The sequence below is a fragment of the Pan troglodytes genome, chromosome X (assembly GCF_028858775.2).
Source record: "Pan troglodytes isolate AG18354 chromosome X, NHGRI_mPanTro3-v2.0_pri, whole genome shotgun sequence".
Lineage (NCBI taxonomy): Eukaryota > Metazoa > Chordata > Mammalia > Primates > Hominidae > Pan > Pan troglodytes.
This window is the reverse complement of record NC_072421.2, coordinates 72,426,000-72,453,273: the sequence shown is the minus strand read 5'-3', so window position 1 is coordinate 72,453,273 and position 27,274 is coordinate 72,426,000. Positions and strand designations below refer to the sequence as shown.

Here is a 27,274-nt window from a genome sequence, read left to right as displayed (position 1 = left end):
AAAGTCTAGTTGGGGGAGGGATGCTGAAAAGACAACCAAAATAGGTTTTGTCTATCTGACAAATTTGTTTAGGGTCAGAGCTAATATTAACTATATTGGTGTCTCTTAGGTCCCCCACCTCGTTTTGTATTGGCTTATAATGCATTTGTTCAGTGGGCAGTATGTCAAGCAGTACAATTTCAATTCCACATGAATGGAAAATGACCAATCTATCTATGCTGCTGCCTAAGTCTGATGTTCTATTTATGACTCTAGGCTTCTTGCTGAATCAAGTTCTAGACCAAAGAAAAGAGTAGAAGATTTAGTTTTGTGCCTTACTATGATGATATTTTTATTACTGTGTATCTTTTTGTAGAAGATTTTGTTTAAAAAAACTGAACAGTAATCCAGGACTGTGGCATTCTGAGTCAGAGAAACTCCTCACTCTTTGCTCTTTGAAAAATAGACTGAATTCTATCTAAAAAGAAGACTTTTTAGGTGTTCAAAGTCAGGCAGATTCAAGCAATAATCCTTCCTTCAAAAGTGCAAGTGTGCCTTCCAGTATGGGAGTAACTGAGAGACCATGATGGAGAAGATAGTGCATTGAGTGAAAAGGAGCATGAAGTATTTCTTTTTCTCTGTTCAGTGATCAGACCAATGCAGGTCAGCCACTATAAATTTGAAAGGGCTATAAGGGAGATAGGCACTTAACATTTGAGAAACAAATGCATCTGTTGGCCCAGTGCTCTGTGGGGAATACAAAAGCATCTAAAATAAAAATACTCAATTCCACTGCCTATTCTGGGTCATGTGGGTGTGTCTCTTTAATAAGCCACTTGCAGTTCTTTTTCTGTCTAAGGTGTGCTATTTTCCTGAGAGGCTGGTTTGTAGAAGTAGATAAAGTACTTAAACACATGGTCTGAACTCTAAAGTCAGACAGACTCAGTTTGAATCCCTGGGTCTTCCACTTACTAGCTGTATTACATTGCTAAAGTTACTTTAAACTTTAATTTTCCCAGCTGTAATATGGGTATAATAATACTTATGCCACAGGTTTATCGCGAGCCTTAAGTAAGATACTTAGTACAGAGGCTGACACATTTTAAATGTACAATAAATACTATTTTTATTAACTACTTATTACCATTTATGTAGGTAGTAAGGTGTATTTTTAAATAGCATATTTTATCCTTGAACTAAGAGTTGTAGAAGATTGATAGCCATTTTCTCACAGCTGGATTATCTAGAGTGCTTGAAAATATGTAGTGCAGCACTGCCAGTGCTTTCCCGAAGTCAGACACTGCATCCTTTTTCTAAATATTTCCAAGTGCTCTTGTTTTGCCAAAAAGAAAAAAGTAATGAACCTAGCCAAATAAATAGGTGACTTTGGCCGATTTCTGCCATAAGGAGAGAGAGAGGAAGAGGGGCAAGAGGTGGAAGGGAGAAAGGAAGAAGGAGAGAGAACTTATATTTGAAAAGACTATGCCAGCCGGGAGTGGTGGCTCATACCTGTAATCCCAGCACTTTGGGAGGCCAAGGCAGGAGGATCACCTGAAGTCAGGAGTTCGAGACCAGACTGGCCAACACAGTGAAACCCCATCTCTACTAAAAATAGAAAAATTAGCGGGACGTGGTGGTGGGCAAGAAAGACTCTGTCTCAAAAACAAAAACAAAAACAAAAAAAAACCAAAGCAATCAAACAAACAAAAAACCATGCCCATTCAAGATAATTAGTATAAGGTATACAGATAGAACTTCTGAGGAAAGAAATTGCCAGCAGAGCCACTTCATCTATTAAATAATCTTTAAGAAAACATTTTTTAGATTTATGATTCATTTGAGACCTGGTTAGGAGCTAGGAGACCTGGGTTGTTACATGCAGCATGCACTTAGAGTCTAAACCTATCTCCTTTATTTACTAGTTGTGTGATCGCAGATAAATTTTGTTTTTTCCTGTTGTTTCTCACTGCTTTAGGCTTCATTTTCCTCACCTATAAAATGTTCATAACATCTTACAAGGTTTATTGGTGAGAAGTAAATGAGATAGTGTGCCTATTTCTGGCACATAGTAGGGCCATGATAAATGGTAGCTATTATTGATTTAAGTATATCCATCTTCCAAACACTTCTCTGCAGATAGCCTGCATCTGAATTTTCTGGGGAGTTTATTTAAAATGAAGATGCCTGAATTCCACCCGAAAATGTCTAAATCAGAACCCTAGAATGGGGCCTGGAATCTATATTTTAAGTAAGCACCAGATGAGTTCTTGGGGGAGAGGAAGTTTTTTGGAAGCTGGCACTTTTCAGTCAAAGTGCTGAGAAGGAGAAGCTCTCTACCAAGGGACTAAGAAAGCTGGAGAATGTATTAGTATTGAATGCACTGTTCCAGAGGGCTCAGTGGAAATTGGTGAGAGGGTAAGGAACAATGTAAGTGGAGATGAAAGTGGAAGCTGACCTCTATGAAAATGGAAGTTTAGGTGGGTGTGGGACCAGATGGACTTGAGGTTTTTATGGTGACTGAGGAGAATCAAGATAAGAAGCAGGGATGGAGTCATCTTGTCTTTGGCAAAGAGAAACTTGATGTGCAGTTGTTTGGTGTCAGAGGCAGTGCATAATCAACCTAGTCTACTGTAAACCTTTTATTCTTCACAATTTAAATAATTAAATGGCAAGGAACCTATTTATTAAAATGTATTACAAATTGGAGATAAAGTGAGTATATATTATCTAAATCCAAGCCTTTTGTCTTCTCCCTATTATACTCCTCTTAATTTGTTCTAGAAAGCTTACTTTCTAGTTGCTTTGGCATGAGTTGGAAAACTACCCTGTGCTTTCTAAACCAGTGCATCTGAAACATTTATGTTTGGATATGTAAGGCACTTGATATTGCTTCACTGGGCAAGTTACTTTTATATTCCCAGAAAGCACAGAATGTAAAGACAAGCCTTTCACTACCGCTTTAAGAGCTGGAGGAAAAAAAGACATGACAGTAAATCTGCTTCGAGTTCCCCGATACTAACATAATTAACCAGGTATGGCTACATATTTTATTTCTACTATATTTGAATATTTGCGATAACATTTCCTATTTCTAGAATATACTTTAATGGGAAATAACCTCAGTTAATTAAGTTACAGGGCATTTGTGGGAGGAATAATATGCATCATAATATACCTTTTCAAAGAGATACATTGAGCTCTAGAGAAACTAGAAGGTTTTCAACAACAATGCCAATATAAACAAGACATTGTGCTGCTAGAAACAAAGGCAACTGTAATCTTTTCTACTACCATAAAATGAATATATACGATGCTGTTTTAAGGCTTTTGGGTTCAAAATACCTTCTACAGATGTTAAGGAATAAAAGGGCTTTATTCTTAAGATTTGCATGCTATATTCTTTAAACATTGATTTATTTTTAAGATCTCTGACATTCAACAAGTACAAACCTCCTAAAGTGACTTCCTAAAGAGTGATACCTGGGCCCCTGCAATGAAAGCAACACATCAACTTTAGCTTTCACATACGTTTACAAAATGACTAGATGAAATTACATCCTACTAGGATGCCACTGTTCTCCTGGTTTGTGAGCATGTTCAGGGCAGACATCACAACTCCAGAGCCTAGCACAGAGTATTGGGACAAAATAAGTATCTATTGAATGGGTGACTTAACTGAATGAATAAATTAATAAATCACTGATTATCTTTCACTTGTCTCTTTCCATCTTGCTATTCCCCTCCTCAGGGCAAACTGAAGCAAACGCTTATAATCCATTCATATCTTGAATTTTATTGTGAACTCCTAAAGGTGCAAACTTTGGCAAAATGGAAGCACTAAGAGAAAGACATTGGTTTTCTTGTTAAATTGTTTTCCCAGTGATTCTTATTCAAAAGATTTAAAAAGCTCCCTAGCCATTAGAGGCAATACTTAAACTAAATAAATATTTTGCGGGTGTCTTTAAAAAAAGTCGAGTTGGCCGGGCGCAGTGGCTCATGCCTGTAATCCCAGAACTTTGGGAGGCCGAGGCAGGTGGATCATCTGAGGTCAGGAGTTCGAGACCAGCCTGGCCAACATGGCGAAACCCCGTCTCTACTCAAAATACAAAAATTAGCCGGGCGTGGTGGCACGCACCTGTAATCCCAGCTACTCAGGAAGCTAAAGCAGGAGAATGGCTTGAACCTGGCTTGAACCTGGAGGCTGTGGTGAGCCGAGATCGTGCCAATGCACTCCATCCTGGGTGATAGAGCAAGACTCCATCTAAAAAAAAAAAAAAAAAAAAGTCGAGTTTCTTAAAGAAGTATTGTAATCTTAAAACAGTGACCGTATTGACTATAAAGTAAAACAGTTTCAAACACATAGCAGCCAAGAAGATCTTTTTTTATTTTAAAAAACAATCGAATCAGATCATATGGGTTTTCTTTTAAAAACCCTTCAACAACTTCTCATTGCTCTTAGGATAAGATCCAAAATGTCTAATATGAACTACAAGCTAATTCGTTGATTAATTGAAGAAATATTGATTGAGTGCCTTTTAGGTATTTTAGGCTGGGAAAATACTGCTGAGAGGGGGTGGGGCAAAGCCTCAGTTCTCACGGAGCTTACGCTGGCCAGAAATGGGGGCGGGCCAGCAGAAACACTGATAGACTATGAACATATAAATAAAATCAACAAACAATATCAACAAATAACAAGACAAATTCCTTTCTGATGAGTGCTATAGAGAAAATAAAATAGAACATTTGCTAGAGAAACTAAGCTATTCTTTCAGTTCCCCAGTTTCCCTTCTCTCATCCCATGGAATTTGTACAAGTTATTCCCTCTCCCAGGGTTCATCTCTCATCTTCCTCTCATCCGGAACCATCATTCCGTCTTCAGATCTCAGCTAAAAATGGCAGCTTCTTCTGGTTAAATGTTCCTTTTACATACTTGCCATTGTACCCTTATGTCTCCTTTGTAATGTTCATTACATTTAAAAGTATCTTTTCAATGTCTTTCTTGCCATAGGGAAGGGTCTTCTAGTGTATGGTGTACTGATGGTGGTATGTCCCCAGCGACCAGAAGGTAGCAGATTATCAATACATTTTGTTAAAATGAACAGAAGGAAGATTGGGAAGATCTTTTCTTTTTTTCCTGTTAAGGGACACTTGACCAAGAATGGGTAAAAATCATTTGAAGGTCACACATACATAAAAAGAATATGGGGTTGGGTGCTGTGGCTCACACCTGTAATCCCAACAATTTGGGAGGTCGAGGCGGGCCGATCACCTGAGGTCAGGAGTTGGAGACCAGCCTGGCCAACATGGCGAAACCCCGTATCTACTAAAAACACAAAAATTATCCAGGAGTGGTGGGTGCCTGTAATCCCAGCTACTCAGGAGGCTGAGGCAGGAGAATCGCTTGAACCTGGGAAGCACAGTTGCAGTTAGCTCAGATTGCACCATTGCACCTCAGCCTGGGCGACAGAGCGAGACTCCGTCTCAAAACAAACAAACAAACAAACCAAACAACATGGGAGGGAAATGCAATTAGGCTAAATAGAAACCAAACAAGTGTTTAGTAGTTGCTTTGGTAGGTTCTAGAGTGGCACTGAATGCTACCATGAGATAAATTGTTTTGAGAAGTACTTTCCTTGATATTGTAAGTAAAGTAGCTCCATGCTTATAAAAGAACACGAATGAATATGTGGAAAAGGAAAAGAAAGAAAGTATATTTGAAGCATGGAAAGAATAAGTGGTAAGGGAGATATGTAGTCTTCAAATTCTGGCAGATTTTTCTTTCAAAATAAAAAAGGTTCTACCCCTTTCCAATACCAAGTAATAATGCACATTGTAAAATGTTGAAGACAATACTGAAAGGGGTAAAGAACATAAAAATGGTCCCTGAGCGGTGGCTTATGCCTGTAATCCCAGCACTTTGGGAGGCCGAGGCAGGTGGATCACCTGAGGTCAGGAGTTCAAGACCAGCCTGGCCAACATGGTGAAACCCCCATCTCTACTAAAAATACAAAAATTAGTTGGGCACGGTGGCGGGCGCCTGTAATCCCAGCTACTCAGGAGGCTGAGGCATGAGAATCGCTTGAACCCGGGAGGCAGAGGTTGCAGTGAGTCGAGATCATGCCACTGCCCTCCAGCCTGGGTGACAGAGTGAGACTCCATCTCAAAAAAAAAAAAAAAAAAAAAAAAGAACATAAAAATGACTAAAAATGCATGCTCATCTAGGCTTTTTTCTAGGCATATTTATACATATCTTTTAAATAAAAATGGAGTCACACAAGCTCTATTGTAAATCGCTTTTTTCATTAAAAACGTAACCTGAGGCCGGACACGGTGGCTCATGCCTGGAATCCCAGCACTTTGGGAGGCAGAGGTGGGTGGATCACTCGAGGTCAAAAGCTGGAGACCAGCCAGGCCAACATGGTGAAACCTCGTCTCTACTCAAAATACAAAAATTAGCTGGGCGTGGTGGCACGAGCCTGTAGTCCCAGCTACTCAGGAGGCTGAGGCAGGAGAATCGCTTGAAACCAGGAGGTGGAGGTTGCAGTTAGCCGAGATTGTGCCACTGCACTCCAGCCTGGGTGACAGAGTGAGACTCCGTCTCAAAAAAAAAAAAAAAAAGTAACCTGAACGTATTTCCAGCTCTAGGTACTTATTTTTAATGCTACATGGTAGTCTATTATGTGGTTATACTATAACTAATTGTTGTGGGATGGTTATTTTTTCTGATTTGTCAATATTTCGATGTTATAAACCACACTGTAATTAGCATCTTTGCACATTCATTACATACATATTTGCAAATTTGTCCACTTCTTTCCTTAAAATAAATTTCTGTACCTGGACATGTTTGTCAAATACTATGAATATGAGTCTTTTGAAACACATTACCAAATTGCCTTAAGAAAACTGGGAGTGGTGGCTCATGCCTGTAATCCCAGCACTTTGGGAGGCTGAGGTGGGTGGATCACAAGGTCAAGAGATCGAGACCATCCTATCCAACATGGCGAAAATCCGTCTCTAATAAAACTACAAAAATTAGCTGGGTGTGGTGGCGCACGCCTGTAATCCCAGCTACTCGGGGGGCTGAGGCAGGAGAATCGCTTGCACCCAGGAGGTGGAGGTTGCGGTGAGCCGACATTGCGCCACTGCACTCCAGCCTGGTGACAGAGTGAGACTCTGTCTCAAAAAAAAAAAAAAAAAAAGAAAAGAAAACTGATATCAATTTGTCCCACTGGCAATACAAATGTGCCCATTTCATAGGATCTTCATCAACAATTAATATTATCGATTTTTTATCCTTGACATTCTAACAGGCAAAAAAAGGAACTTTTTAAAAAATTTTTTAGTTCATAAAATTTTTTTGTTTTGTTTTTTTGAGACAGAGTTTCACTCTTGTTGCCCAGGCTGGAGTGCAATGTCGCAATCTCGGCTCACTGCAACCTCTGCCTCCCGGGTTCAAGCGATTCTTCTGCCTCAGCCTCCCGAGTAGCTGGGATTATAGGTGCCCACCACCACGCCCAACTAATTTTTTTTCTGAAGTTTTAGTAGATACGGGGTTTCACCATGTTGGCCAGGCTGGTCTCAAACTCCTGACCTCAGGCAATCCACCCGCCTCAGCCTCCCAAAGTGCTGGGATTACAGGCGTGAGCCACCGAACCCAGCTATTGTTTTTTAATTATTATGGATACATAATAGATGTACTTCATTGTTTTTATTTTTGATTAATTACTAGTGAGGCTGAATATATTTTCAAGTACAAGGTTATTTACTAACAAGAAAAAGAGAATATATTGTCATATGCTTATCAGCCACGTGTTTTATCCTTTTATGAATTATCCATTCATGTTCCTTGCACATTTTGAAATGGAGGTATTTATCTTTTTTTTTTTTTTTTTTTTTTTTTGAGATGCAGTCTTGCTGTTGCCCAGGCTGGAGTGCAGTGGCATGATCTCAGCTCACTCCAACCTCTGCCTCCCGGGTTCAATCAATTCCTTTTCCTCAGCCTCCCAAGTAGCTGGGACTACAGGAGTGAGTGCGCCACCACGCCCAGCTAATTTTTGTATTTTTTTTAGTAGAGACGGGGTTTCACCATATTGGCCAGGCTGGTCTTGATCTCCTGACCTTGTGATCCGCCTGCCTTGGCCTCCCAAAGTGCTGGGATTACAGGTGTGAGCCACTGCGCCCGGCCGGTATTTATCTTTTTAAAAATCAATGTTTAACAATTCTTTATAGGCTGATATTAGCCATATGTGTTTATCACATATGTAACATTTTTGCTAGTGTTTCGTCTTTTTATTAAGTAAAGATATTACCCCTTGGCTCTAATATGTCATTATGAAATGATTTTTTTCAATTTATCATTTGTCTTTTAACTTTACTAACCTTGTATTTTGACATTTAGAAGGTTTACTTTTATTTATGAAGTTGTACTTATTTATTAGTCTTTCCCATTATGGATTTTGTGTTGTATTTCAAAAGTGCTTCTGCATCCCCAAGGCTATAGAAATATTAACCTAGGCCTGGACAGTGGCTCACGCCTGTAATCCCAACACTTTTGGAGGCCCAGGCAGGCGGATCATGAAGTCAGGAGTTGGAGACCAGGCTGCCCAACATGGTGAAACCTCGTCTCTACTAAAAATACAAAAATTAGCCAGGCGTGGTGGTGCATGCCTGCAATCCCAGCTACTGGGGAGGCTGAGGTAGGAGAATCGCTTGAACCCAGGAGACGGAGGTTGCAGTGAGCTGAGATCATGCCACTGGACTCCAGCCTGGGCAACAAAGCAAGACTCCATCAAAAAAAAAAAAAAAAAAGAAAGAAGGAAGGAAGGAAGGAAGAAAGGACAGAAATAGTAACCTGTATTTTCTTCCACTTCTTTTATGATTTTATATTTTACATTAAGCCACATAAGCCTCAAGAATACGTTAAGGAGTGGCTAATGTTATTGCCATAATCAGAATATCAGGCTTAATGGCAATTGCAGGCTACTGAAGAATTCCTTTTACACGTTCTAGGTAATCGTTCTAGTACATGATTATGTAAAATAAGACAAAAACCTGAGTAGAGACACAGCGCCTAAATCATGTATCCCTCTGCCAAAAATGACAATATCAATGAGTCTTCTAGGGAGTTGGGCAGGTAAGTATGAGGGATATTGTTTTAACTGCTTGGAGTGAAATACTTATATTCCAGGCTGATATAACATCCATCATGGTGAGGGGGTAATTCTCCCAAAGTATTTTGAGGGCTTACTATGTGGTCGCTGGGGACACAACAGTGAACAAAACAGAGAGGTTTACTGCTCAGAAAGGGTGAAGTAAACAAACAAATAAATAACATACTTTCAGATTAAGTGTTTTACAAGAAAAGTAAGCAGGTAAGGAGATGGGAGAAGTCGTTATTACTTTTTTCTTTTTTTCTTTTTTCCTCAGACCTTTTTCCGCCTTCAGGAAGAAGTTATTTTAGGTAGGGTGGTCAGGGAAGGCTTCTCTAGGAAGTTAATAATTGTGAGGCTTGGATGATGAAAGCAAAGATATGAAAGTAAAATATTCCAGCAAAGGTAAAGTAGTTGAAGTAGGAAGAAGTTAGCTTTGTTGGAAAAACCGTAACAAAGCCAGCATAGCTGGCATGCTATTGGAAAACAGAAAAATTGGGAAAAGGAAAAGAATCTAAAAACTTGGGTAAGGTTTTCCTTTAACTGTGACAATGGGAGTGTCATGCTGTGTGGCGAGTTCCCTCAATTCTTTCAGGCATTACTACCTAAGAAAGGCCTTCTTTAACTGCCCTTTTACAAATCCCAACGTTATCAGATTTTCCCACCCTTTTACAATCACCGCCCTTTTTCGAATACTTTAGATTTAATGCCTCAAAGTTATCAGTCTTTTAAACATCACGAATCCGTTTGTCCCTACAAGGAACTCTTCTGTCCCCCTTCCTTGATTTTTCTCCTTGGCATTTATCACTAACATGATATGTATTTATGTTTGATTTTTTCTAAATTATTGTCCCTGGCCCCTATAAAGACTCAAGAGAACTGGGATTTTGATCTGTTTTCTTTCTTTTTTTTTTTTTTTTGAGACACAGCCTTGCTCTGTCACCCAGGCTAGAGTGCAGTGGCGAGATCCCGGCTCACTGCAATCTTCGCCTCCTGGGTTCAGCTATTCTCCTGCCTCAGCCTCCCGATTAGCAGAGATTACAGGCGCCCGCCACCACGCCCGGCTAATTTTCGTATTTTTAGTAGAGACTGGGTTTCGCCATGTTGGCCAGGCTGGTCTCGAACTCCTGACCTCAGGTGATCCGCCCGCTTCGGCTTCCCAAAGTGCTGGGATTACAGGCGTGAGCCACCGAACGCGGCCTGTTTTCTTTCTTAATTTTGGTCTATTTTAATTTCCTAAGCAGCTACAATGGCGCTTGACATGCAGTTGGCACTGTGTAAATACATGTTGAATAAAACGCAGGCTACTTTTTGAACTGGTCTGGACGGATTGTGTGAACTGATGTGATGTCAGGTTAGACTAATATCACATTTCTCTCTCTCTGAAAATGTCTTCAAGCAGTCAGACCGTGACGTCCTTCAGTTTTCAAAATGGGAAAGCGAAGGTTCCCACAATTCTCAGAACGCAAATTTCTCGCCACAATTCAAAATGGCGGAGGAGGGTGGGGCCTGTCACATGGTGGGCGTCATAACAGCTTTCCTTTTCCAAACCGCCGCCCGCCTTGCCGCGTCGTCTGCCGTCCCCCTCCTCCTCCCGCGGAGCCTTTTCGAGGAATCGACTGGGATTGGCTAATAGGCTGGGAGTGGGGCTGCGGTGCCGGGACGCGGCATCATCACTTCCTGTTGTGGGCAGTCGTTTCCTGTCGCTGCTTGGTAACAATGGGGAAGATAATGGCTGCCTGAGCAACGTCTCCGAGCAGGCGCTGGGCTAGAGGCGGGTCTCAACCAGCTACTCATTGGAGGCGGGCTTGAGAGCGGCGGCCAGGGAGGTGCAGAGCAGCCTCGGCGGCGGCGGCCGAACCAACCGAGTCGGATCCTGACCCTAAAACCTAGTAAGTGAAGACTTGGGAATCCTGTGAGAAATGATGTAGAGCGAGAGGAAGACAGCGGAGCCGCGGCTGCCGCGTTCTCTCAAAATGGCCCGAGTGACGCGTCGTGGCAGAGGCTCAGCGCCGCCTCCGGACCCCAGGCCCGTTGCTGCGGGGGGCTCCGTGGCGTAGTCGCCGCTGCCATTTTAGTTGAGTGGTATAGTCGACAGGCTCTTTGAAGGGGAAGGAGGTGGGTAGTACTTCCTCTCGGTGGCCGCGCGAGCTGCAGCCCAGGCCCTCCGGAGCCTTAGGAAATCGGGGGAGGCAGTTTTTGAGTTTTGGCCTCAGGCGTCAGAATCTTAGAACGTCTCAGACGGCTTTTTCTTCTCTGTTCTCTGGAGGCTTCCCTGACCTCCCCGCGTTTTCCATGGCGGGCTTGGGTTTGGGAAAAGGGAAGTAAAAAATCAGGCTGCCCCAAGTGAGATGCTGGGAACTCTTGGGCCTTTAGATTTCCAAAACCTCATTTTGAGCCCTTCTGCAGGGCGCCAATTAGGCGCCCCCTGGGGCCGCGATGACATCTTCCCTGAGGATCTGAGGCAAATGTGGTTTACTCCCTTGCTCGAATAACCCTGGCATATCCTTTGCCAGGTATCACTGGAAGGATCCCCCCGCAAAAGAGAGGGAAAAGCCGTTAGGTGTTTGTTGTGTTCTCCTGGGTAAGGGATGGAATTGGGCCAAATTTTCAAGTTAATTTGTGTTTAATCCACCAACAACTCAATCCCTCCCCCATTAAAAAAAAAAAAAAGCCTAGGGGGGGTCTCTGCTTCTGCAGACGGTACCTGCCACGCACGCCATAGCTTAGTAACTAGTATTAACCGGTTGGGCTTCTGCTTCCTGAATACTCGGTCCCTTTTTCCCTTATGCTGATTAATTTCAAGATGGAGGAGACAGCCACGTTCCTTCCCTAGACAGTTTCACCATACTTATTCCACAGGTTAGTCTGGGAATCTGAGGCCTAGCAGTCTTGTTATTGAGGTCATTTTTTTTTTCATTTTGGGGCAAGAGGAAGCAGTTGTATCAGATTGTCATCTTCCATTTGCAAGACCCCACAATGATTTTTTGCCAGAAGTAAGGAGCCCGCATTTCCTGAATCAGAATTAACCGCAGTGCTCTGGACTGATTGAAAGGGGGAAGAAATAATAAACCTACTGCTACTAATCGTTTCTTTCATTCTTCGTGATTATAGACAGAGTAACTACTTATCACCCCATTAAGTACCTTGTATCTTCCCTGGAGGACTGGCACAATTATAACCCCTCCCCCCCCATGACTTTTCTAAACTGTAAAAATATAGCTTAGGTAGCTAGAAAGACCAATCCACTTTTTAAAACTTGATTTTAGGACACACTCCACTTACTGAAAAATGTTACAAAGATTTTTTTAGTCCATGATGTTCTGATGAATTTTAATACTTTAGTTCCTACCTTAGGCTAGTGTAATGTGCCAGATAAGTCCTTGAAAGTGACTATCAGAATCTGAAAATAATTACTGGTCTGATAAGGAAAGGCTTATTTTAAGCAAGCTTATAATAAAACGTAAATTGTCTCTCAGTCTTAGAAGACATCTTTTATCTAACTCCTGGTCCCCTCTGACCTTCTTGCTCTCCCCAAATGCCCTAATACTAATATTGAATTAGGTTGGGTTATGGTGTGTCTGTATTTTTTTTTTAGGTTGTGTCTAATTCAAAGAAAATGTGTATCTTTTTAAAGAGGAAGAATAATGGATTCTTTTTTTTTCTAGAGCAGAGTGAAGAAAACTAAAATCCAGTTTATTGTATTTCAATACTATGTCATAACAGTCAGGTAATTTATTTTTTGTTGCGTCTCCTGATGATTTATGTGTAGAATGCATGTTTACAAATATTTATTGTTCTATTTTGCAGGCCCTGTAATTGGATGGGCTCATTGATAGATGTTAGATGGTGTTGGGTATTCTTCATGATAAGAATGGGTACTTTTCACTGGGAATTAAAAGGGTAATGTTTCTGGATACCTGGAACTCACCAGTGCTTTATCTGTGAATTTGACTCTTTAAAATAATGTCTGAAGTTTACCAATACCTGTATAGAACAACAACAACAAAAAATTTGTTGTCTTATATCATTGTTGGAATGGCATGAGTATAAGTAAAATAACATTTAAATGTTCATTGGATAACTAAATGAAATATCAGAATAGCTTACGAGAGTATAATTTTACGTTACTTTGTGTGTGGTGGTTGATTTTTTTCCTTTAAGATTCAAAAATTCATAATTGATACATGATACTTTTAATTGATATTGACTCCTTTCATTATTATTATCATCATCATTAGGGTAACCACATAATTTATTGCCTAACCAAGACACTTTTAAGAACAAAAGGAACATTAATAATTCCTGGACAACAGGTGCAAACCTTGATTGTCCCTGACAAACTGGGATGGATACTTAGCCTAAATTCATAACCAACTTCTGCTGAAGGCCTGTGGTGCTAGGCCATGTGCTTTATATGCATTATTTTATAATTCTCACAACAGAGCCTCATGAGAATGTTAACTTTTATAGAGGAAACCAAAAACCCAAAGAGGTTAAGTATAATTTGTCCTCAGTTAAATAGCTTTAAGTGGTGGAGCCCTCATTTTATCCCAGGCCTGTCTGACGTTATACTTCTGGGTTTGATTGCTGTCTAATTAGATAGGAAATGCAATGAAAATGAAAGGTTGTAGTAAAAAGTCTGTAGGTTATGTTGCATCAGAAACTTTTGTTAATACTTAAAGGTTATCCAGCAATCCCCCCTTTTCGTCTGTTACGTTCCTGTTTCAGCTATTATGCATGTTTACACATATTTATTGTTCTATTTCACAGGCCCTGTAATTGGATGGGCTCATTGATAGATGTTAAATGGATAGCTCCTTGTATATCATTTGATAAACTTAATTTAAAATCAGAAATGATTTTAAGAAATAGCTTAATAATTAAATGATCTGGAAATACTAGGCTGGTTGGATATCTTTGAGGTTAGTGAACATGTAGTGAGCCTTAATATAGTAGTAGGTCAAATGAGGCATCTGCATTTATGGAATTATATTATATGTACATTAATTTTTCCATGGCCATGGTGGATTAGAAATAGAGCAAATCACCAGCCAGCCTCCTGTTCTCTTCATTTACCATAGAGTGGATGACAAATTAGAGAATAAAAAGTCTTCTGTCAAACCCAAACCAATGAGGTCCTAGAATTTTGTGCCACTGCCTAGAACTGGACAAGTTTTTCTTTAACACAAAGATTTCTAAAACCTATGGCCCATTGATTTCAGAAAGTATCTAGTTTACATAATAAATTGAAGTTCTGATGTCCAATATAAGAAAGTAATAACACTTTTGTATCTATTTTTCTTTCATTTTTTTTTCTCAGCCTCAAACATGAAAGTTTCCCAGATAATCCAGCAATTCATTTCTCTTTTTATCAATTGAGGTATTTTTATTTATTTATTTTTTATTTTTTTATTTTTTTGAGACGGAGTCTCACTCTGTCGCCCAGGCTGGAATGCAGTGGTGCACTCTCGGCTCACTGCAACCTCCACCTCCTGGTTTCAAGCAATTCTCTTACCTCAGCCTCCCAAGTAGCTGGGAGTACAGGCGCTCTCCACCACGCCTGGCTAATTTTTTTATTTTTAGTAAAGATGGGGTTTCACCATATTGGCCAGGCTGGTCTCGAACTCCTGACCTTGTGATCTGCCCACCTTGGCCTCCCAAAGTGCTGGGATTACAGACGTGAGCCACCGCGCCTGGCCAATTGAGGTATTTTTTAAATATACCTCAATTGGGGGAATATATTTATGAACTTGTGGTTTTTCTCCTGACATATATAGTTGGTATTTTTGCTCTAGATTTTCTTATATTTTAATGTTCTAACACAAGGGTTTTTTTTTTTTTTTGGTTTTTTTGTTTGTTCGTTTGTTTGTTTTTTGGTTAGGAGGGCAGGACGAGTTTTGCTCTGTCGCCCAGGCTGGAGTGCAGTGGCACGATCTTGGCTCACTGCAACCTCCGCCTCCTGGGTTCAAGCGGTTCTCCTGCCTCAGCCTCCCGAGTAGCTGGGATTACAGGCACGTGCCACCACGCCTGGCTAATTTTTGTATTTTTACTAGAGATGGAGTTTCACCATGTTGGCCAAGCTGGTCTTGAACCCCTGACCTCAGGTGATCCGCCCGCCTTGGCCTCCCAAAGTACAGGGATTACAGGCCTGAGCCACCGCGCCCGGCCACCAACCCAAGAGTTTAATTTCATTAGTCACAGTAGCACCTACATATTTGTGAGACAAATAATCTGTAGGCAGAGAGCACTTGGTGCATTACATAGATTCGTGGATTTCTTGCAATAATTTTGCAACTACAGGTTGGTTTGCTTTTATAACATTTGAGAGTCTAATGGCGTTTCCATGATGATGAACATGTTACTTCCTGGGAGAAAGGAAGTATTTGTGTTTGATGTTTAAAATTTTTTTCTGGAATGACAAAAAGTCCCTTCTGATCTCCCCTTGACTATAGGAGGAAAAGTGTTAACTACAACTTTTGTTTTTATTGACCAATGTTCCCTTTAGTGCTGATTATAACTAAGGAGACCATATGAATTATCTAAACTGGGACACTTTTGAGAGTGAAAGGGAGAGCCATATTACTGATTACTTCAGTACAAGTGTAAACCATTACTCTTCTGGACAAACCAAAGATATATTGTCACCCTCTTCATGTTATTTTTATGTAGGTATACTAGTTCAGGAAGGACAGTTGTCAGCATGGTTGGTCTTAAATACAAAATTACTTCCTCAAGTAACTGATTGGTATAGATAATACTTTCTTTTTTAGTTAAGTGATTTTAATTTTTTTTTTTTTTTTTTGAGACGGAGTCTCGCTCTGTCGCCCAGGCTGGAGTGCAGTGGCGCGATCTCGGCTCACTGCAAGCTCTGCCTCCCGGGTTCACGCCATTCTCCTGCTTCAGCCTCTCGAGTAGCTGGGACTACAGGCGCCCACCACTACGCCTGGCTAATTTTTTTCTATTTTTAGTAGAGACGGGGTTTCACTGTGTTAGCCAGGATGGCCTTGATCTCTTGACCTTGTGATGTGCCCGTCTCGGCCTCCCAAAGTGCTGGGATTACAGGCGTGAGCCACCGCACCCGGCTAAGTGATTTTAATTTTAAAAATTGGCTTCAATCTTTAAAAACCTGATTTTTGATGGAAAAATCTTAGGTCCTTAAAATAGTGCCTTAGTTACTGATGAACACCAACATTGTCAGTTATCAGTGATTTTTACCTTAGTAACTTAAACACATGCACTCCTTGGGTTTTTGAGTCATTTTCTTTTTGACTTCTTAGGAATAATGAGAGAAGCAAGTCAAAATGAGTTTATGGATAAGACCAAATTATAATTTAGTGGCATAGCTTGATAATAAAAGAACATAAAACGGGTAATTGAAGATTAAATTCACTGTCTAGATTAAAGTATTTGACTGAGATGAAATGTCATAATGGTTTCCTTTTTTAACTAACTTGATCCTGTAGATCAACCGCATTTGGCATGGTCTTCAGTCCTTTGATTTACTGAGGTTCTTAACACTCTTTCAGTTTTAACTGTTTTAGAGCGTTTTAGTAAAAGTTTGAGCTGCAAGTCGGTGCGTACATGAGGAACATTCCTGAGTCCTTTTAGTTTTTCTCTGCTGTCCTTTTCAACTGGTAAAGATAGAAGAATGTAAGTGGAGGCTAAGCTAACTGCCATTCAGATATTTTATAATCTCTTATTGCTATGGTAGCATGAGCAGTGGGGGATACCTTGGTAGCATTTTCTGATAGGCCACTCTTGGAAATTATCAACAAATTTTTTAGTTGGTGAGAGGTATCATGCAATAAGGAAAGTCAGTGAGACATTAACCCTGCCTGTTCTTCTTTTTTTTTTTTTTAGGAATGCTTTATATTTCTTTTCAAAAAGATAACTGTGTGAGTGGAGATAGAAGTACACTGAGTGAAATGGTAGTGAGAAAAGCAGAGCTTATAAGCTTATGTCCTAGTTATTTGTGCTGTTTCCTAAACTTAATATTTCTTAATATCGTAATGTGGTGTAGGTTATATCTTATTTACAGTTACAGATTCATAGAACTGGAAAGTACCTTGCAGATGGTTTAATCCAATACTCTAATATTGATGGAGACTCTCTGGCACAAGAGGTTAAATGAATTGGCCAAATCCACATAACCAAGTTACAACCAAGACTGGATTTCAGTATCTCTTTTTTCCTTTCACAGAGCTGAGTTTCACCCTGCTACCCATGTGTAGAATAAAAAAAGATACCTGGTTGTTAGCAAATATTTTTCTGTTACAAATACCATAACATTTTAATTAAACATTCTATATATGAAGAATCCCCAACACTTTTGGTGCCTACATACGTGATGATATGATGGTACGTTTTGTTTTCTGGCCTTAAATTCAGCAGTTCTTTGTGATTTAACTTTTAAAAAACTGAATAAAGTATTTTTCGTTTTGGTGATGGTATTTAACATTTTCTTCATTGACACAGATCACATGTCACTAGTTCTTAAAGGACTCCTTTATGAAGTTCTTTTTTGTTTTTTTTTTGTGTGTGTGTGTTTGGTGTGTGGTTTTTTGTTTGTTTGTTTTGAGACGGAGTCTCGCTCTGTCACCCAGGCTGGAGTGCAATGGCACGATCTCTGCTCACTGCAACCTCCACCTCCCAGGTTCAAGCAATTCTCCCACCTCAGCCTCCTGAGTAGCTGGGATTACAGGCACCTGCCATCATGCCTGGCAAATTTTTGTATTTTTGTAGAGACAGGGTTTCACCATGTTGGCCAGACTGCTCTTGAACTCCTGACCTCAGGTGATCCGCCCGCGTCGGCCTCCCAAAGTGTTGGGATTACAGGCATGAGCCACTGTGCTCAGCCTCCTTTATGAGATTCTTGATGAAGCTCTGTTGCAAACAAAATGGATTGCCCTTCTCTTGTCAGTGTGACACATTTTTGTGTTCATACCCATAATTTTTTAAAAATTGGCATGTCCTGCTTCAGAACTTTATTATAGAATTTGGAGCTTGAATGAACACATATGCACAAGGTGAAATATTCAACATGATTTAGTAGTTAGTTGATGTTAGGTTACCTTAATTCCTCCCTCCCACCCACCCCACTTTTTTTAAAAAACGAGGTAATTTCTACCATATGACTTTTTAAATTTTGATATGGAGTCTCTGTCACCCAGACTAGACTGCTGTGACGTGATCTGAGTTCACTGCAACCTCTGCCCCCAAACTCAAGCGATCCTCCCACCTCAGCCACATCAGCTCCCAAGTAGCTAGGACCACAGATGCGCGTTACCATGCCCAGCTAAGTTTTTGTGTCTTTGGTAGAAACGGTTTCACCATGTTGCCCAGGCTGGTTTCGAACTCCCGGGCTCAAGCGATCCGCCGACCTCGACCTCCCAAAGTGCTAGGATTACAGATGTGGGCCACCACACTCGGCCAGCACCATGCCCAGCCAAGATGACTCACTTTTTAAAATTGGTTTTTACACAGGCATTTCACTTGGTGTTTCAGAATTTAGTTTTGTAAGGTCTGTTTTATTAACAGTATTTTTGGATGCCTTAAGTCTCCTTAATTGGGTACTATAATGTAGTGTGTCCATCAAATATAACATGCCTGTGTTTATACTTAGCACCAGGTCTCCTGACCTGTTAGTACTGAACATTATGTTTTAAATAACTTTTTGCCTTAACATTATAACAATTAAATTTTTTAAAATTTTGGTGTGCATGGATTAGAATTAAATGAGATACTACATTTAGCAGTAATCAGAAACAGTCATTTGCATAATTTATGTTAATATATAATAATGACTAGAAGAAGTTGAGATTATTAACAATACTTTAAAATTCTCAAAGTGAATAAAATCTGTTTTAAATAAATCTCAGGGTTGGTGTTCTTGCTGGCCTTTCCTCCCCAGAATTAAACTTACTGGATACAGTCCCATTCATTGACCAGATGAGTAGCTCTTTGAAACGATTGGGCAAAATTTCTCATTTGGTTTCTTGTTTCCAGGAATGGATTTGGATATATTGGCACACAGTACTCTAAAAGAAATAAGGTTAATAAAATATGCTGTTTATCTAAGGAGCAACTGTATTTTTAAAAATTACTAAAAGTTGACTTATTTAAAAATAAGTCCATCTAGGTTTGTGCTGCTTACAAAAGGTGTTTTGTCATTTTGGAATTTTTCATACAGGGAGTGAACATGCTATAAAAAGCTCATAGATTGAATAGTTTAGTCATACCTATTGGGATTGAAGGAAGGAATGTGTTTTAAAGTACAGAGTCTTGGGATATGTTGGGAGGCAGTTGTCTTAGTGAAAAGTTGACTGGATTTGGAATGCAGAGACCTGGATTTAATTACTGGCCCTTTTCCACTTACTAGTCACATGGTTTTTGGTAAATCACTTTCTTTCTCTGTGCTTCTGTTTGTCACCTGTAGAGGTGGTGATTCCTAATTCATGGGATTATTGTGAAGATTAAATGAAATACAGGTGTAAGGGCTATGTAAATACAGGGTGATGAGTATTGCTTATAGCCAGAGAGAGACCTAAGTGACTTCAAAACAGTTATATTTCATTGTTTAAATTACTGTATGTTTCACTGGTAATCTTTTCATAGAAAAACAGCTGATGCTAATCATATGCTGAAGTCAGAATTTCTAACTTATCTGAGATAACTAAAGAAATGGATTTATGACCTTCTCTTTTACGATGATGTTGAAAGATCCCAGCGGTGTATAAGGATTCTCTTTTTCCTCTTGCTACTTAAGCTAGAAATGTACCACAATGTTACTCACTGCAAAGTAGAATCTGGAGACCTGTTTTGTTAATGTTATTCTTCACTAATATTTTCACACCCCAAATGGAGATAGAGCTGTATTTGATCATTTGGAGTATGGTTTTCTGGTATTTTTGGCATGCCTAAACTTTAAAATGTTTGTTTGCACTTAGTAAACAATAGTGGCAGGTTATATCTACCTGGGGCAGAACTTGTGGTTTTTAGATTTATTCCATTTCTTTCTTTTATGCCGCTTAGATAGTGAAGGTCTGCTTAAAATAAGACCAGGCTCATTGGGTGTGTGAGAGTAAAATTAGTTTACAAGGCATTTGAGAGCATTGCCTTGATTTCCATTTTCTTTGCAAATGTAATTATGTCTAGTCCAGGGGACCTCTGCAGGTATTGTAGCCATAGCTTACTCTTTGAATTCCCTTATAAGGGAGGGAGTGCCTTGCCAGTGCTGAAATCTCTTGACCCCCAATTCCAGCCCAGGGGAAATGCTAAGTTAAGGCAGAAAGGATGGAGGCTTTGAAATAAGTGTGTTGCAGGAGTATCATGGGGAAAATATTTTCCTTGATTGTCTCTGGCATATATATGGAAGGGTAGCGGGAAAGGAGACAGCAGCATATTATTATTATTGAAGAGGTAGTGATTTGGATTTGTTCACATGTTGCTTTATGAGTGTGTCTCATTAAAATTTTGAATTAAATAAAATTTAGAATTCCCTCTTTCATGGAACGGAATCCAAGCTCATCAAGCAGGAGCTGTTTAGGATTCAAAAATCTCTGAAATCAGTGTCAGGAAAATTTTGAATGGAGGTAAAATGTTTTGTCTCTAGTTTCCATGTAGGAAATGGTAGAAATTCTAAAAGGTCAAGAATGAATCTTGAAGATTCATGAGCATAGGAAAGACTTATCTATCCCATGAGTATTGAACATTGTAGAGTATTGAACCTTATTGTTTTATTTTTGGAAAACATAAAGGGGATGCAAATAGTGGGTTTGTAGAGCATGAAAAATATATTGGGGACATTTGAAACTCTCCCTATTTGGGATTTCTCTATCTTACAAAGAAATACTTTAAAGCTGTGCTGCCCAATATGGTAGCCATTAACCACTATGTGACTGTTAGACACTTGAAATAAGACTAGTGAAACTGAAATTTTAAGTTTTTTCTTTTAAGCTTAAAAAACTGAAGTAGTGTAAAATGTTTTTCCACTAAACACAACTGTATTGTTTTGCTGAACTACATTCCATTTTATCTGTCGAAAATTTAGCATCCAACTTGTGATAGGCTGTAAGTGTAAAACACACACCAGGTTCCAAAAACAGTATTTTTTAATGTAAAACATCTAAATTTTTTTTTATGTTGATATGTTGAAATGATTTTTTTTTTTTTTTTTGAGACAGAGTCTACTCTGTCGCCCAGGCTGGAGTGCAGTGGCTTGATCTCAGCTTACTGCAACCTCCGCCTCCTGGGTTCAAGCAATTCTCCTGCCTCAACCTCCTGACTAGGAGTAGCTGGGACTATGGGCGCCTGCTACCACGTCCGTCTAATTTTTGTATTTTTAGTAGAGACGGGGTTTCACTATGTTGGCCAGTCTGGTCTCAGAACTCTTGACCTTGTGATCCACCCGCCTCGGCCTCCCAAAGTGCTGGGATTACAGGCGTGAGCCACCGTGGTCAGTCAGCTGAAATGATTTTTTTTTGATTATGTTGAGTCAATAAGATACATTACTAAGATTAATTTCACATGTTTTTACTCAATGCAGCTGCTTGGCATTTTGAAAAATTACATATATGGTTCAAATTGTATCTCTTTTGGACTGTGCTGTTTCAGACAGATTACTAAGGGAAATGAACTCAGTGTTCACATTGGATTTCTTTCAGTCATTTAAATATCCACAATGTGCAAGGCATTGTGCTAGTGGCATTTGGCAGAAGTTTTAAAGGGACTGTAATTCTGGTTTGTTCCCTAAAAGAAATCTATTTGGGAAGAGAAGACACATACACTTCAAAAATATAAAACATGGAAGGCAGGAAGTGCCACTCTAGTAGCATAGACAAGTGCTATATGCAGAGATGGATGGGAAAATTGCTAGCTGAGATAGTAATAGCTCCTTAGGAGGGAAGATCTCATTGGATCTTTAAGGGTAGGTGAAATAGGGAGAAGCTAAGAGGGGACTGAGGGGAATAGCAGTACATTGTGACCGTGGTAAAGCACAAGGTATGTTGGGGGAGGGGAGTATGGGGTAGAGGCAACCTAAGTGGATTGGTGTTGCCAAGAAAATGTAATTTTGTGTCACCGGAGTATGTAGCTTACTATGACCCTAAGCCCAGAATAGAAGACCAAGAGACTTCACTACCCTTAATAGCATTTTAGTCCAAATGGTCTTTTGGAATCAGTCTCTTCTGGCTGTCACCTAATAAGGAATCCTCTTTTTAATATCCAGCTTCTGCTTGATTATCCAGGAGACAGGAAGTTTGCTTGCTTCAAGAGACTGGTAGCATCTCTATTTTTTTTGACAATTTTGTTAGATTGTTTTACTAAAAGGAAGAATTATTTGCTTCTGCATGTCTTTAACTATTGACCTTAATTTAACCCTATGGTTGTGCTCTCTTTCATGTTATTCCTCTCTAAATATTTGAAGATGGTAATTGTGTCCATTTTTAGTCTTTCTCCAGGCTAACTACCTCCAGGTAATTCATCCATTTCTTTTATGATGCTCCCAGGCTTCTCACTCGTGTTTCACTTACTCTACATGTAGTCTGCTTTTGTTTTTGAGACGGGATCTCCCAGGCTGGAGTGCAGTGATGCAGTCTTGGCTCACAGCAGCCTCTGCCTCCCAGGTTCAAGCGATTCTCCTGCCTCAACCTCCCGAGTAGCTGGGACTACAGGCATGCGCCACCACGCCCAGATAATTTTTTTGTATTTTTTTTAGTAGAGACGGGGTTTTGCCGTGTTAGTCAGGCTAGTCTCAAACTTCTGACCTCAAATGATCTGCCCAACTCGGCATCCCAAAATGCTGGGATTATAGGTGTGAGCCACCGTGTCCGGCCTTCTACATGTACTATGAACAGCAGGTTTCAGTGGGGCTGTTACCTGCTTTTATTTGAACACCGTGGTCTATGAAAGCAACTTGTGATTCTCGTAGGTTTCATAGCCAGGTCAAACAGGCTTTTCATTGAGCTTGTGTTAGCCAAAAACTTGAGGTATCTTTCATGTGAACTGCCAAGACAGGTTCTTCCCCAACTGTGTACTTTTACTATGGGTTATTTTAGCTTGATAGCCCTTCATAAAGTGTCCGAGGTAGGATATTTACCATTGTTTTTATTTCAGCCCATCCTAGGAATCCACTGATAATTCAGAATAATATTTATTATATACATCTTCTGTGCTAACTCACAGCTTCGAGTTGTTTATGGATTTGTTTACCATGTCTTGGGTGGATTCATCCAACTGGTTCATTTAAAAATGCTAAAGTTTACAGGGCTGTTTGCAAGTTAACATTGCTTTGTAATCTTTGAGGGTGGTGTTCAGCAACTGTGAATCTGTTTAACTGTATTGTCATCAAGCTCCTTACTACTCAGAGTATGATTCTAGGTTCAGCATCAACATCACCTGGAGGCTTAATAAAAATGCAGAATCTCAGGCCCTACCCCAATCTACTGAATCAGAATCTGTATTTTAACAAGATTTCCAGATAATTCCTATTACACTGGCCTATATTTCTTCCTAATAGGAAGAAAAACCTCAGATCCTGTGCAGAAATCAAGTCAGTAAGTCAGCAGTGTTATCCTGATGTCCCTATCAAAGAGGTTCTCAACCCTGACTTTCAAAATAGAATTACCTGTAGAATTTTAAAAATATCCATGTCTGACCAACCCCAGAGAAAGCTCCCCAAGTAATTCTAATGTGCAAGCCAAGGTTTAGAACCATCCCTATGTGAAGCAAATAAGGTTAAATAAGGTTAATCTTTTTGGGGGGTTTGTATTTTTTTAAGTTCACCAGCAGTGAACTCCACTTCTTGTGAACATACTGTCTTCTACATGTTTGCAGTTTATCTGATAATGTATTTGCAGAATTTTCCCCTAGATGTATTGTCAGATTTTACTGCTCTGTAGTTTGTAGATCTCACTTTTTTTGAAGATTGGATCATTTAGCATCTCTCCTGTTCTCTATGACATCTCAAAAAGATTGTCATTAGAAATTATGCATTCTTGGCTTTTGATTTTCTTTGAAAAGTTGTTTTTTCCACTCTTTCCAGTTAGAAGATGATTCTCATTGTTGAATAAAATAGAAACAAAATGGAAGTTGAGTGACTCTTCTGTCTTCTGTTAATATACCTGATACACCCCCCTCCATACTCAGTACAAGACCCCTTTCTTGCTTCACATTCAGTGTTTTAAATCTTTCCCATATTTTTGTAAGTTTCTGTTCCTTCTGGGCTTTTACCTCCCTGATAACTTTTTTTTTTCCTTTGAGACGGAGTTTCATTCTTGTCACCCAGGCTGGAGTGCAGTGGCACGATCTCGGCTCACTGCAACCCCCATCTCCCAGGTTCAAGTGATTCTCCTGCCTCAGCCTCCCTCCCAAGTAGCTGGGATTACACGCATGGGCCACCACGCCAAGCTCTTTTTTTTTTTTTTTTTTTAAAGTAGAGATGGGGTTTCACCATGTTGACCAGGCTGGTCTCAAACTCCTGACCTTAGGTGATGCACCTGCCTCCGCCTCCCAGAGTGCTGGGATTACAGGTGTGAGCCACTGCACCCAGCCCCCGATACTATTGTTAAAGAGTTTGTGCCACTGCTGTAAATGTCTTTGGCATGTGAGTTTTCTCTTTTCTTTGGTTCATGTCCTTCAAATGTCAGAACTTAACCAGATATCTTTGCCTTCTTTGGAAGATTTATATTTTTCAAGCCTTTTAACCCTGCAGTTGTTTTCAGAACAATTTACCTATCCTACACAAGTGAATTTTGTCTTAACTTTCATGCATTAGCGTTCAAACTACTAACTGCTTTATTAAGAACATTAGTTATTAGCAAACATTGTTCTTAGCAAATTTGAGAAATTATGGCTGACTTTTTTTTTCCTTTGTGCTTTTCTATATTTTTAAAAATCGGCTGCCTTTACCACTTCTAATACCAAGTTGTATTACTTGAGATTCATGTGGGAAAACTTGGCTTCCTTTTCAGGGTTTTGTTTTGTTTTGTATTTTTTTAGTGCCTGTTTTTTGTGCGTGTTTTATTTAAGCTGGTGATTTCTAGTGTCAGAGTTTCAAGTATTATAAAGTAACCATTTGTCAGAAGTTTATGTAGTATAATCTTATTACAATTAAGCAATCTCAGTTATGAGATTAAGAAACTCCAAAAATATTATGATCTCCCCCCCACCACCACATTTCTTGACATACTCATCTTAATTAAACAAGATAGGATAGTTCTAAAAATAATGATCTAAGGAAAACAGTGGAGATCTAGGTATGCCTCTGTCTAGACTAAAATTTATTTAGGCTTAGCAAGCAGGCAAGGTTTGACAAGACAGGCTTCTTTGTGTTTTTATATCTGGAGTAAGACTTGACTTATTTTTCTCTCTAGGATTGAATTGTGAACATTCCGGCACTTCAGGTGTTGTGTGTGGGTGTATGTGGGATTAAGTCATAGTACCAATTTAGACTACCCTTTTTCCATAAATTTTTTCATATTGTCCTAGTCTGTTCAGGCTGCTGTAATAGAATATCATAAACTGGGTGGCTTATAAACAACAAAAATATATCTTTCACAGTTCTGGAGACTAGAAAATCCAAGATCAGGGTGCCAGCAGGTTTGATATATGTTGAGGGCCCAATTCCTCATAGACAGCTGTCTTCTCACTTTAACCTCACATGGCAAAAGGACAAAGGAACTCTCTGGGGACTATTTTATAAAAGCGTTAATCTCATTCATGAGGGCCCCACCCTTATGACCAAAGGCCCTACCTCCTAATATATTCACCTTGGGATTTAGGATTTCAACATGTGAATTTGAGGGGGACAAACATTTGGTCAGTAGCACATATGTTCATGGAATTTAGTTGTGTTTGTGGGGAACATAAGGGGAATCTGGGGTTGTAAGGGAAAGAATTAGAGGAGGAACATTTTTGTTTGTAGTCTCCCTGTATTTTAGATTGTTGACTACCATTGTTTTTTATTAGTATGCAGTTCATTGATGAGTATGTGTGGAATGTCTGCCAATATTCTGGTTTCCTTAAACTCGTACAAATAGTGAATGACAAGAATTTTTGGCTAAGTTTATGTATTACCTAGAACAGGAGTTGGCATACTTTTTCTTTAAAAGGCCAGATAGTATAAAATTTTAGGCTTTGCAGATCAAAAAGCAAAATTGAGCATATTGTCACACAAAAGAGAGAAACCAAATTCTCACAGTTTTTCCTGATAAAACTCAAAATGTAATAACAATAATTGAGTACAGTGTTTCGTGAGATAGGTTTACTAATGAGAAGAATGATACTCTTTTGAGGGTAACATTTTGCTTAATTGGGATTCATAGCTAGTATTCCTTATTAGTCATTTGCAAATGTCCATTTATTGCTGACTTAAATATTTAATCTTTGAAAATATCTTTTCATACATATAGGTATTGCTATCTTAAGCAATCCACAAGTGTATGATTTTAGTGAAGCATATTCATCTTTTAGAAGAAGGTATCTATAGAATTTTGTTAGATTTTTATCTTTTTTTTTTTTTGAAACAGTCTCACTCTGTCGCACAGGCAGGAGTGCAGTGGCGCGATCTCTGCTCACTGCAAGCTCCGCCTCCCAGGTTCATGCCATGGGACTACAGGCGCCCGCCACCACACCCAGCTAATTTTTTTGTGTTTTGAGTACAGGTGGGGTTTCACTGTGTTAGCCAGGATGGTCTCGATCTCCTGACCTCGTGATCCGCCCACCTCGGCCTCCCAAAGTGCTGGGATTACAGGCGTGAGCCACCGCGCCTGGCAATTTTTTATCTTTTAATTTAATTTAATTTTTTATGAAGATGGGGTCTCACTATGTTGCCCAAGCTCGTCTTGAACTTCTGGGCTCAAGTGATCCTCCCACCTCGGCCTCCCAAAGTGCTGAGATTACAGGTGTGAGCCACCACACCCAGCCAGATGACTTTAATATTTACCTTTTGGCATGTTACCACTGCAGAGATGTCACTTCTAGTTGAGGGTTAGATGGAAGCTCCTCAGTTGCACAGTTAAATGGATTTTGAAATAAGGAAATTTATTTTGTGCTTACATTGGGGTCTGCAAAACAGTTCTGGAACTGTAGTTTGAGCTCAGAAAATGTATGTGCTACAAATTTGTGTGGGAATGGAGCTCTCA

General features: G+C 39.7%; 1 protein-coding gene across 2 annotated transcripts in view; it reads left to right on the top strand.

Moving 5' to 3' along the window:
* Window positions 1-10,610: 10,610 nt before the first annotated feature.
* RLIM (ring finger protein, LIM domain interacting) overlaps window positions 10,611-27,274 on the top strand; it is a 29,546-nt gene continuing 12,882 nt past the window's right edge. Inside the window, exons 1-2 of one of the 2 annotated variants that reach the window (XM_016943605.4) lie at window positions 10,798-11,023; window positions 12,800-12,861. The gene's annotated coding sequence lies outside the window, so the exon portion shown is untranslated. Of the gene's footprint in view, window positions 11,024-12,799; window positions 12,862-27,274 lie in introns of both variants that reach the window. The other variant, XM_016943604.4, reaches the window with a different exon arrangement.